The sequence below is a fragment of the Carassius auratus genome, chromosome 12, assembly GCF_003368295.1.
Source record: "Carassius auratus strain Wakin chromosome 12, ASM336829v1, whole genome shotgun sequence".
In the NCBI taxonomy this organism is placed as follows: domain Eukaryota; kingdom Metazoa; phylum Chordata; class Actinopteri; order Cypriniformes; family Cyprinidae; genus Carassius; species Carassius auratus.
The window spans coordinates 20,916,215-20,930,164 of record NC_039254.1 but is presented as its reverse complement, the minus strand read 5'-3'; positions in this window follow the sequence as shown (position 1 = coordinate 20,930,164).

Genomic DNA, 13,950 nt, shown 5'->3' with positions numbered 1-13,950 from the left:
CAAAAGTCCAGCGTTTTGTGACCTTAGGGTGCGTGATGGGTTGTAACGTGGCAGAAGGCTAGTTAGGTACGCAGGAGCTAAACCATTTAGGGCCTTATAAGTAAGTAATGATAATTTGTAACTGATACGGAACTTAATAGGTAGCTGTAATGATGAGACAGAGAGATTCGGATCCATGTGCAGAACTTTTAATGAGAATGGTCAGACAGGCAATGATCAGTAACGGCGTCAGGTATGTGGGGATAATCAGAATCGATAACAGGAACAAGCAGAGGTCGGGGGCAGGCAGCAGAGAATCAGAGTCGGTATAAACAATCCAAAGGTCAGGTACAGAAGGGAAACACAAGAAAAACGCTCGGAAATGTCAGACTGGCTAAACAAGACTTTCGCAGTGAGTGAGAGTGAGTGTGCTGCTTATATGTGTGTGTAAATGAGGTGCAGGTGTGGCAAGGAGATTGATTGAGGAATGAAGTGCAGGTGTGGCAGGGTGATTGTGATGCAGAGACTAATGGGAAATGTAGTTAGGGTGTGGTGCAACAGATAAGAGGTGCTAGAGTCCGAGTGACATCTGGTGGTGAGTGTGGAATAGTCCTGATTGGAGTGCCCTCTAGAAAAGTTCATGGGCACTCCATGTAATGATTGTGACAGTAGCCAGTGCAGAGACTGTAAAATTGGGGTAATATGATCATATTTTCTTGACCCTAGCTGCTGCATTTTGGACTACCTGTAGCTTGTTTATTGACGAAGCAGGACAACCACCTAGAAGTGCATTACAATAGTCCAGTCTAGAGGTCATGAATGCATGAACTAGCTGTTCTGCATCAGAAACAGATAACATGTTTCGTAGCTTGCCAATGTTTCTAAGATGGAAGAATGACATACTCATGTTTTTGTAACATTGGAAATATGATTTTCAAAAGACAAATTGCTGTCTAATATAACACCCAGATTTCTGACTGTAGAGGAAGTAACAGTATATCCGTCTAGTTGCAGATTGTAATCTACAAGATTCTGTGTAGTGTTTTTTGGTCCAATAATTAGTATTTCTGTCTTATCCGAATTTAATTGGAGAAAATTATTTGTCATCCAATCTTTTACATTTTTAACACACCCTGTTAGCTTAGATAATTGGGAAGTTTCATCTGGTCTCGTTGAGATATATAGCTGAGTATCATCAGCATAAGAGTGGAAGCTAATTCCGTATTTTCTAATAATATTACCAAGGGGCAACATGTATATTGAAAATAGAAGGGGACCTAGGACAGATCCTTGTGGCACTCCATATTTTACTGATGATAAATGAGATGACTCCCCATTTAAGTAAACAAAATGGTAGCGATCGGACAGGTAGGATCTAAACCATCTTAGAGCCTGCCCTTGAATACCTGTATAGTTTTATAATTGATCTATGAGTATGTCATGATCTATGGTGTCGAACGCAGCACTAAGATCAAGTAAGACTAGAAATGAGATGCAGCCTTGATCTGACGCAAGGAGCAGGTCATTTGTAATTTTAACAAGTGCAGTTTCTGTGCTATGGTGGGGCCTAAAACCTGACTGAAATTCTTCATACAGATTATTTTTATGCAGGAAGGAGCTCAATTGAGCAGACACAACTTTTTCTAAAATTTTAGACATAAATGGAAGATTTGAAATAGGCCTATAATTTGCCAGTACACTAGGATCTAGTTTTGGTTTCTTAATAAGAGGCTTGATAACCGCCAGCTTGAATGGTTTTGGGACGTGACCTAAAGATAACGACGAGTTAATGATATTGGAAAGCTTTGAAGATGAAGTCCACCACTCTCTGTGAGGTCAGCACATTACCGCCCACTACTGCAGCATTCTGAGATGGCCGCAGGATCGAGCAGGGGGGAATTTCACAGGGGCCAGACAGCCCCTGAAAACACAAAACACTTCCTCACACACAAAGTCTTTGCTGCTAATTACAAATTATCTTCATAAAAGTGTAATAACAGTGTAATAACATTTTATTTTAGTGTCCTTGTTATATGTTATATTTACTTACTTCAGCAATACCAGTAAACCCTAATCAAACCATAACCCTGACCCTAGAGTAAGCACATGTTGTTAAGATTAATATTACTCAGTACATTTATTGTAAGAACACTGTAACAAGGACACCTTTAAAAATCAAACCTATCATGCATATTCCAATTGTGTGAAGATATATGGAATATTTATTAGTTTAAACTTAAACTGTGACTAAACTAGAAGTGGAAATGAATTATAATTGTTGTCAAATAAAAATGTATCTGAATTGATCTAAGAAAGATTTTATATGAATATATACCGGTAGATGATAGGTCAACTACCCACACAACTATGAGTATGAATATTTATTTATTGTGGATTGTGGATTGTGGATTCCTTCTTTTCTGAGAAGATTATCAATATCAGGAAGGCGATTAGCACATCCTCAAGTAATGCAGAGGTCATGCACAAAAAAACCCATTCTTACTACATAATTGCCATCTTGAGTCAAATATAATTAAACCATTGATAAAACTGCCAACTCAAAAAAAAAAAAAAAAAAAATTATTTTGACATTATCAACATAAATCTACATTTTATTTCATGTGGATTTTTATGTTCCCAGATAGCTTAGCACAATACCACACTATCAGAGAATCAAACAATTAACTTTTAACATTTCGGAGTAAAACAATTCAGAAAATGACAAAAAGAACAACGTAACATAAATATCAAGCCATTGTTTTCGCCAAAAGAAATAGAGACAACTTGCCGGGACCAGTCTTTGATGAAAATACCCCTGTCCTAAGAACACAGTTCAACCTTTCTGTTAAAATCCAACTTCGAATTGCTATGTGGCCTTTCATTGTCTTCTTTTTAACCAAGAGCTTTCACAAAAACTGGTACAAGATTTTAACAACTTTGCACTGCAGAATTCAAACATGATTCCAGTGTTAAACCAGGTATTTGAAACCAACACACAAAACCTCTACTACTAGAGAAAGCAACTTTTTAAGATATAGCCCCTGGGACAACTTGCCCACTGCACAGTTAGCCCTGGACTCTCATTTTATGGTCTTCCAAAGCTAACAAAGCAAATAGGTAATTGATGGTATACTTTTTTTAAGTCTCAGTTTACAGTCTACAGTCAGTTTTCTGCCAGGTCAACTACTGTCTTGGCAGAGCAACAGTTTAAAGGACAGCTTATCTGTAAACTCTAATGACCAAGTCTGTTCTCGGGGTTTCATTCATTTTTGACATAAATTATTAGAATAGTATGCCATTTTGAAATGGTTCAGAATGAATCTTTTTAGTGAACAAATTCAAAACATTCAAGTTATTGGGATGAATCTACACCATAAGCACCCCTCACCAGATTAAACAGGTTAGGTCGTGCTTGTGTGCCAATATGTAGCATGTCCCGAAATCCACATGTCACCAGGAGTGCTGTTCTCTTGCCCTGTCGCTCCAGTAAGGCATTAGTTGCCACTGTGGTGCCCATCCGTATCCAGCCGATCTGAGAAGTGTCCAAGGGCTGATCTCGTGGAAAGATCTGTCTCGTCTCCTGTTTAATTTATAAACCCAACAAACAAATAGACTTTCATGCAATACTTGGGCAGAATTCTGTTCATTACATTACAATTCCGAATATATTCATGTCTTCCTACTCACCTGCTCCAGCACTCAGCGGATACCCTCAGTAGGGGCGTCTCTGTAGTTCTGTGGGTCATGTCACAGCAGTTTAAGGACTCTCTCTCTACCATCGGGCAAACGGGCAAACACTTCTGTCAAGGTTACTCCCTGATCAATCGCAAAATCAAACTTCCCTTTAGTTTCAGCCATGCTGGGAAACAGAATGCAATGAGCTTACGCAATAAAAAAATAAAATAAAAAAATAAAGCTCATATAAGGCTATTTTGTGGAAATCATGATACATTAAAAGAACAGCAGTTATCCAAAACATAAAACATTCTAAATATTCTCTTTATTGTCACTTCTTAGCAATTGAATAAGTCCTTGCTAAATAAAAGTATTATTGATTTTACATAACCCAAACTTTTGAATTGTAGGATGAAATGATGTCTTAATTAACTAATTCCCATGTACTGGGAGGAGTAAAAAGAAGAAGAGAGATGAGCCCAAGTTGTGTGTGTTAAAATAGTGAGTAATAAAAAGGAAACATGTAACCCGTTCACTTGTTGCACCTGGCTTCGTTTTGATAACTAGAATACAACAAATTGGCGACGAGGCGACCCACTATTGCTGCAAAGATGGCATTGTCTGCACCATTTCCTAACTTATTCTTACCTGCTCCGGGCGATCCCGCGATTCCTTTCAAGACATGGGAGTGGATGTTCTAGCATTATCTGCTAGTGATCGACGTTGAAGGACAGGAATGGTCGGAAGCCAGGAAAAGAGCCCTTCTGTTACATTGCCTGGGCACGGAGGGGCATAAACTGAACCAGAAACTGGCGATACAATGGCCTCTGCTATTACTGCTTTACACGCTCACTTCACACCCAAGTTGAACGTGGTTATGGAGAGACACACAGTCTGGAAAAGAACTCAACAAGCTGGTGAGTCTATAATCCAGTATGTTGCTGCACTGAGAGAACTTTCATCTACGTGTGAGTTTACAAAAGCAGACGATATGATTTGCGACCAGCTGGTGGAAAGCGTCACTAATCCGCATATCCGAGAGAGACTTTTGCTGCATGATAAGTTAACATTAGCGGATGCTGTTATAATTGCACAACAAGTGCGGAAGTTAGGGGAAGTCATCGCCTAATGGTTAGAGGGTTGGACTCCCAATCGAAGGGTTGTGAGTTCTAGTCTCGGGCCGGATGGAATTGTGGGTCGGGGGAGTGCATGAACAGCTCTCTCTCCACCTTCAATACCATGACTTAGGTGCCCTTGAGCAAGGCATTGAACCCCCAACAGCTCTTAACCTGTGCCTTAAAGGAGATACAATCCGGCCAGATCATGCTACAACCTCCACATTTCACTCTTCGGAACCAGTGTTGCAGATTTCTAATAAAGACTGATAATAATAAGACTGTAATAATAGACAGCTATCCCCTGCCTCACATGGAGGAATTATTGACTGCTTTAGCTGGATCCACAATGTTCTCCACAATCGATCTTGAGAGTGCATATCATCAAGTGCCTTTACATCCAGAGAGTTGTGATTTAACAGTGTTTTTTTAGCATTAAAGGACTGTTCCAATTTTGCAGGGTGCCGTACGGTTTGGCATCAGCACCGTCGGTATTCCAAAAGATGATGGCGTGCATACTTAAAGGTGTACCAAATGTGCAGAACTACCTCGATGACGTCATTTGCTTTGGACGCACAGCAGCGGAAAATGACATTGCGCTGAACACAGTACTGAGCCGACTAAAGGAAGCTGATTTACGGTTGAACGAACAAAAATGTCAGATTAGGCAAAAGAGCCTGCGTTTATTGGGACACTTGGTTACAGCACAAGGAGTTCAGCCAGATACTGAGCACTTACAGGCCATTGTACAAGCTCCAGCTCCTAAGGATGTGTCAAGTTTACGTTCATTCCTGGGTATGCTCTCATGGTATAATAAATTTATACCCAATTATGCTACCGTAGTTGAACCCTTACGTGGATGTCTCCGCCAAGAGGGACCATTTCAGTGTAGTGAGGAAACGGAGAACTGCTTTGTCACTTTGAAGAAATTGTTGGTTGCCAGTCCAGCATTAGCATTGTACGACCCTAATTTACCATCCATTATCTCTACAGATGCATCAGATTATGGTCTTGGTGCAGTGTTTACCCAGATTCACCCAGACAACACAGAGCGGACAGTCGCTTTTGCCTCCAGATCCTTAACTCAGACTGAGAGGAAGTATGCAATAGTGTAGAAAGAAGCATTGGCATGTGTGTGGGCGGTGGAAAAGTGGAGGACCTATCTTTGGGGGCAAAGTTTACACTATGAACTGACCATCAGGCACTAACTACATTTCTCTGTACAAAAGGAGCAGACAGGGCGGGAATGCGCATAGCTAGATGGGCTAAACGCCTGTTATGCTTTAATTATGACGTGGTCTATTGTGCAGGTTTGTTAAACTGTACAGCTGATTGTCTTTCAAGACTACCCTTGCCATCTACCAAAGACATGGACTCGGATGCAGAGCCTGAGTTAGTTGCATTGCTGTCAATGTCTATTACATCAGTGACTCCAAAGGAGTTTGAGTGTGCTTCTATCGCATGTTCTGAGCTTTCTGCCCTGCGTGCTCAGATTGAAAAGGGTTGGCCAGCATCAGCGAAAGCTCTGGATTCCTCGCTGTAAGCGTACTTCAAAATGAGACATGAACTTTGCGTGACAAACAATCTAGTGTTCAGGGGTTCATGGTTGGTTGTTCCAGTGGCATTGCGCAGAACAATGGTCACTTTGGCACATGAGAATCATCAGGGCATAGTGAGGACCAAGCAGCGGTTTCGCGAGCTGTATTGGTTTCCAGGAATAGATGCTATGGTTCAAAATCAGATTGCAACATGTTCATTGTGCCAGGAGTCAGATAGAACGGCTAAGATTACTGCTTCTCCATTAAAGCCGGTACTTCTTCCTGACAGTCCATGGTTGAAGTTAGGTTTGGACATAGTAGGACCTTTTGAGACAGCTGCTTATGACTGTAGATATGCTATTACGCTGATCAACTATTACTCAAAATGGCCTGAAGTGGCGTTTACGCCTTCCATTACAACACCTGTAGTCATTAGATTCCTGAATTCTGTTTTCAGTAGGCATGGAAACCCTGAATGTCTGGTAATAGATAATGGACCACAACTTATTTCTTCAGGCTTTATTGCCTTTTTGGATGAACGAAACATTGCACACACCAAAACATCTGTATACCATCCTGCAGCCAACGGGGCTGTGGAAAGATTCAATAAGGTTCTTAATGACTGTGTGCAAATGGCCATTTTGCAAAAGAAACCATGGAAACAAGCAGTCTTGGACTTTTTGCAAACGTATCATTCCACTCCACATGCAATGACTGGTGTTTCACCATTTTAACTGTTGTACGGTAGGAAAATGAGAATCAAACTTACTGTGTTCACATCTCACTCCAGTCACATACGGGACCAGGAAGTCAGACAACGAGTGTCAATTCGTCAACACAAAATGAAGCAATACTCTGATGCGAAACGAGGGGTTCAGGTGTCTACATTTCAGGTGGGAAATAAAGTGCGTATACGCAAACCGACACATGTTCCCAAAGGATATTCAAAGTTCACACGGCCAGTGGAAATAGAGAAGCAAGTGGGCCCAAGCACGTACAGATTGGCAGATGGAAGACTGTGGCACTCTTCTCACTTGTCTTTGGTTCCAGAGGTCTTGAAGTCGACCTCAGATCAGTCTGCTGTTGATGTTTCAGTTGGAAAGGTTCCGAACACAGAACAAAGCACAGAAAGACGTTCAGGTCGCCAGTGCAAACCACCTTTGTGGTTGAAGGACTATGAAACTACACAAGAGTGTAAAGTGGTTGTATTAATGACTGTATGTAGGTAAAGCCAGTTGGAGATTTAATATAGTCATGTTAGGATTCTGTAATTCTGTTTGAATTATGAGGAAGACTTGAAATTGAGAATTTAACAGATGTAAGTAAAGTTGTTTAACTACTGTAAAGGAATTTAGTTGTCATAAGGCAAAAGCTTACACTTATTTGTTCATATCAAAAAAATGTAGACCTGTTTTGAGTTACTTGGTACTACATGAAATTGTTTATGTAATAGGGGAGATGAGGTGTCTTGTTATTCACTGTAATTCTAACTGAGACCACTAGGGGGAAGTAGCATTTAAGAGGGACATACTGGGAGGAGTAAAAAGAAGAAGAGAGATGAGCCCAAGTTGTGTGTGTTAAAATACTGAGCAATAAAAAGGAAAGATGTAACCCGTTCACTTGTTGCACCTGGCTTCGTTTTGATAACGAGAATACAACAGAAACATCACAGTGAAAAATAAATGTTATTCATCAAACTAATTACAGAAATGTTACACATTTGAAAAAAACATAAGAAATAAGGATGCTGAAGTTTGAACACAGATATTTGGTGTGAGAACAAAGTAAGTGAGAAAGATTCTTCCATCTCGAAACAAAATTGAAGAAGAAACAAAATTATAGAGGTTTGGAACGATCATTTCCAGTAACTTGCTTTTGCAAATAATTACTTAATAGTTATGCTGTAGACGTGGAACGACTCTATGCTAAATGATAATAAATAAATGCAGTGTGCTGTCTGCAGGTACTCACCTGTTATAAACAGGTGCACATGTATACCAAAAGCTTCAAGGGAAGCACAATCCCTTAAACCTTAACTAGGCTAAAGATCACCGACAACATGTTGCAAAGTTTCCATCTTTATATGCATTACATACATGCAAGCATGCACTATATCGATGGCAGCACAGTTGATGCTGATGTCATCGGGGATCTCCGCGCGTCAACTGATCTCGCGCTGATGGCTACCAAGCCGTTCCATGGGGTTCATGGTCGTCCTTAACAGGCACCTATGGCATACCCTAGCTGACCTGAAGGACGCGGACCGCAGTACGCTTTTAAACGCTCCAGTCACTCCCTCCGGCCTCTTTGGTGACGCCGTGGAGTCGGTCACGGAGCGTTTCTCCGAGACACAGAAGCGCGCCAAAGCGATGAGCCACATGATGCCTCATCGCTCACTCCCGATCTTCATCGGCACCTCGACAGGCCCAAGGACTGGCTGGACAGACCGTTTAGGCCGGAACAAGCAGTGGTCAAGGCCTGGAAATAAACATCAGAGTCAGAAGAGGAGCCCGCACCGCGAGAGAGCCAGTGTGTCATCCTCGGCTACCAAGCTGTCTTCCTTGACGGGCTGCTAAAGAGGAAGAGAGAGCACGCTGAATGTTCAAGAGCTTCATGTCCCCCATGTTCCTTTGGGCGATAATTGCAATGTGTGTTTAAATGCTGTTTGTGTGAGTTCCAAAATAAAACGTATCTTTTCACAAAAAGAGCTTTCTCTTCCTTGTGCACCCAACACTGTGTCACTCGCCCTGTCTCAGAGCAGCGCAGAGCCACAAACCATGATTATAATGGCCCCTCGAGAGTGCCAACACCATACAATGGTGTTTATTATTAGAGCCCCAAATACAGATCCCCTGTAAAGACCTTGTCTCAGATGACCACCAGGACAAGACCACAGGAAACAGTTGGTTCTTCTGCACAATCTGACTTTGCTGCAGCCTGGAATTGAACTACTGGTTTCGTCTGGTCAGAGGAGAACTGGCCCCCCAACTGAGCCTGGTTTCTCCCAAGGTTTTTTTCTCCATTCTGTCACAGATGGAGTTTCGGTTCCTTGCTACTGTCGCCTCTGGCTTGCTTAGTTGGGGTCTCCTGTTGTGGGCGGTCCGACACTTTCTCTCCATAAGAGCGGCACACATTCCCGTTATCCTGAACTGCGGAGCGGACTAGCTTTCGAGGAACAGGATACCTCAAGGAGAGTGAAGGCTTCACCCAGGATCCAGTCAAATGATTTGGGATCGAATTGGGAGGGTGGAAGTGGATTTGTTCGCCACAAGCGAGAACACGCACTGTCAGACGTTCTTCTCGCTATCTCGCTAGGAGAGAGTGTCAGTTATACTCGTGGCCCCGAACTGGCCGATCAGCCCTGGTTTGCGGACCTGAGAGAGTTAGTGATGGCTCCCCCATAGCAAATCCCCCTCAGGAAGAACCTGCTGTCTCTAGCGAACGACACGATATGGCTCCCCCGGCCCCAAGCTGTGGAACCTTCATGTTTGGCCACTGCGGGGACCATAAACGAGCAGGACGCTCTACACTCACGAGTGCTTAGCATGCTTACGGAGGCTCGCGCACCCTCAACCAGACACTTCTATTCTCTGAAGTTGGGAGTTTTCACAAAAAGGTGCGAGGAAATTCATATTGACCAGGGGACCTGTTCCGTGTCGGATATTTTCAAGCTTTCTACAGCACAGAATGAACTGCGGGAGTTTGCTGTCCACGCTGAAGGTGTATGTGGAGGAGGCAGAGGAGCTCTTTTGTGTGCATCTGTGTGAAACACGCATAGGAAAAAAGAACGACAGAAAGAACGGCTCCCCTCCAGCCGCGACTCAGCTCCCATCGTTCATGTTTATGAGCCGTTCAAAAGAATCGATTCGTTCGCGAACGTCACAAGTCTAGACCGCAGTAGGGAAGACCACAGAAGACCCCCCTCCCCCGTCAAAAAAAACCTCTTCGGATCTACACGATTCACGTGGATGACATTTTCCCATTCAAAACGGTGATTTTCGCCGAAAATGGACTAGTTTGCAGGTATGAGTCCAGGTTATGTTCCGAAGTCACTCAATACACCATTTAGAGCACAGGTTGCTTCACTGACCACCTTATCTGCTGAGCCGTCAGCCTCGCGTGAAGCTGATGCTCAGAGCTCCGCTGCCCTGTTAGGGCTTTGCGGATGTATGCGGATCGCTCGGCCACCTTTTGTCAGTCAGACCAGCTGTTTGAGTGCTTTGGTGGATGTAATAAGGGACCTGTTGTTTCAAAAAAGAGAATTTCTCACTGCATTTTGGACGCTATCGCAATGGCTTACGAATGCCAGGAGAAGGATTCTCCCCTCAACATCAAAGCTCATTCTGTGAGGGCATTTGCTTCCTCCTGAGCCTGGGCTAGAGGTATGTCTATCCAGGATTTATGTCTTGCTGCTGGCTGGTCTTCCCACAAACATTCGCCAGATTTTACAAGCTGGATGTACCCCTCGGTAGAGTCACATGTACTTTCAGTGAGTTAAGTTTTATTCATTCTTTTTTAGCGATCTGGCTCCTCGCACCCTCCCGTTTTCTTCCTCCCGCGAGCCGGCGAGGATAAAAAGGCGGGGCAGAGGATTTAAGCAGCAGGATGAGAACGAGCTCACACCGACTCAGCCCCCGCGTGCCTCGTTCTCTCCGCCCAGAGGGGATTCCCCAGTCCTCTTTGTACAGCCAGACCAGTGTCCCTCTGCTGCCACGAGTGATCTGGTTTTGTTTGGAGGGACTGAGGAGGAACTGCTAGAGGACAGCATGTCTCTAGCTGCTTCAGATGCTGAGGGGCTGTCGGGTTCGCCGGACCCCGCCCCCTCTATGTTAGCTGAACCCAGCCGATCGAAACTCGGGATGGACGCCGAGCTTATCCGCGTTCTCTCCAGGGCAGTGGATGAGCTGGGTCTGGATTGGTTCCCTCCAGAGGAACCAGCCCGTAGCCATCTGGATGAATGGTTTCTGCCGGGGCGCCAACAAGCCCCTCGTCAGCAAACCGCCCCGTTCTTCCCGGAGGTCCATGACGAGCTTACAAAATCGCGTTGCGCCCCCTACTCAGCGCGCTTGCCTACTTCATCTTCATCCGCCTTCATCTCAATTGACAGCGCTGAAGAAAGAGGATATGAGCAACTGCCGCCGCTGGAGGAGTCTGTGGCCATGCATGTCTGCCCGCCAGCAGCTATTGGATGGAAAGCCAATGCCAACCATCCGTCCAAACCCTGCCGTACGACGTCGGCGCTCGCTGGGCGTGCCTACTCATCCACTCCATGGCAGTGCTGCAAGTCTTCAAGGCCAAACTTCTCGCTGCCACTGATGAGTCTGGCCCTGATGTTGCCACGCTCAGGGAGCTGAGAAGTGCAACAGACTTAGCACTACGTGCTACCAAGAGCACTGCCCAGGCCATTGGGCGCTCGATGGCTAACCTGGTCATCCTGGAGCACCACTTGTGGCTTAACCTCACGGAGATCAAGGATGCTGACAGAGCCCAGTTCCTGGATGCACTGATCTCCCAACGGTATCATTTCCCGAAACGTATGGGACCCCGGCCCAAGATAGTGCTGGACCCTGCGCCGCCGCCATCATCCTACAGGAAAGAAAGAGGAAGGGGCTAAAATAGGTGCTTCTCCACCCCTAAAGACATTCCAGAAGTTGTTGGGTCTTATGGCAGCAGCATCGCCTGTGCTGGAGCTCGGGCTGCTATGTATGCACCCCCTCCAATATTGGCTGAAACCGCGTGTTCCACCTCATGCGTGGTGTCACGGACACCTGAATATCAAGGTGAGTCAGGACTGTATTTCGGCCCTGACCCCCTGGAGGAGCATGCAATGGATGGAACGGGGTGCTCCACTTGGTATGGTTTGCAGAAGGAAAGTGATCTCCACAGACGAGTCCAACAAGGTTTGGGGCGTGCTGTGCGAAGGGAAACCCGCTTTCGGCCAATGGTCGAAAGAGGAGAGCAGGCTTCACATCAACTGCCTCGAGATGATTGCAGTTCAACGAGCCTGCCAGAGCTTCCTGTCAGACCTAAAGAGCCACCATGTGCTGGTCAGATCATATTTTTCCAAGATCGAGGACTCGTTGTCCCAGAACTGGCCCAACCGTCTTCTTTACGCTTTTCCTCCGTCCGGTTCCTCTGATTCCCCAAGTAATCAGGCGGGTCAGGGACCAGAGATGCAGGTTTCTACTTGTAGCCCCACTCTGGGAAAATCAGTACTGGATAGCCGACCTGTCACAGACGCTGACGGCGGCCCCATGGCCCGTTCCCCTGAGACGGGTCCTCCTTTCTCAGGGGGAAGGGATGATTTGGCATCCACACCCAGAGAGGTGGTCTCTGCACCTTTGGTCGCTCGACGGCAGCCCGCGGGACTCCCTGAGCGTATGCTAGACACAATTTCACAGGCTAGAGCTCTGTCTACACGACGCCTCTATGCCTCCAAATGGTCTGTGTTCTCCAAATGGTGCTCAGACCATGGTGAAAACCAGACCTCCTGTGACGTATCAGCGATACTGTCATTTTTGCAAGAGCTCTTGGAGAAGGGACGATCCCCCTCCATGCTCAAGGTCTACGTAGCAACTATACGCAGTCGTCCGATTTATGAGAGGTGCCAGAAGGCTTCATCCGCCTTGCCCTCCCACCATCCCTTCATAGACCTGTCCACGGTACTGAGAGCCCTAAAGGAGGCCCCATTTGAACCGCTAAAGTCCACGGGATGATCAGGCCAGGCCAGACGTAACCTCATTGAGCTTATTCTGCTCCTAGTTGCTATTCTCATATCTTGGTTTCGCAGATCAAGTATGATTGCGTTGGTCGTCCTCCCTTCTTAGCATGGCATGATTGAACTGGGTTCCCATATGCGTCTTCGACGCAGTACGAGTGAAGTATTGAAAGGGAACCTACTCGGTTACTAACGTAACCTCGGTTCCCTGAAATATGGGAACGAGTATTGCATTCCTTGCCATGCTAAAAAAGCTGCACAACTCAGTCGTCATTTCAGTCGAAGTAACCTGAATTCCTGTGGCGAAGCGGGCAATATATAGCCAGATTCTTCGCCCATTTTGGCGGGCTTCGCTGCCATCGGTTCGTGCAGCACCGCTGCCAAGCCATTGGTTTATTTTAATAACACTGCACGATCCAATGGCTGTGCAGTTTTACTGCTTGATAAAATAAGGCTTCAGTTCAGGAGAAAAAAGGAGTTTTTCCCATATGCGTCTTCGACGCAGTACTCGTTACCGTATTTCAGGGAACTGAGGTTACGTTAGTAACCGAGTACGTTACCATGGCTGCTAACTCTGTGTTATGATTTATACGGTTTATGCAGTTGTCACCGCAAAGCTGTCGACTCTGTGTTTAACTCTCATGCTTGAGTGCTTTTTGTGTTGTGTCTGCCCTGTTTATTGCAGCCTTCACATTTATTGCATGAATATATGCAAATTTATTTAGGGTCGGAGCAGATGTCTCAATGGTCTAGTTCCGCCTATTGGATGCGAAGCACTCTTAGCTACACGGCAATTGGCTAGAACTGTCTTGCTTATGTATGGGGGTGATTGTGTCATGGTTCATGAATTCACTCTCTCTCTCTCTCGTCTAGCGTGCTGTTGTGTGTGTGTCTGTGGGCTTGGTCACTGATCAGCGATGATCAG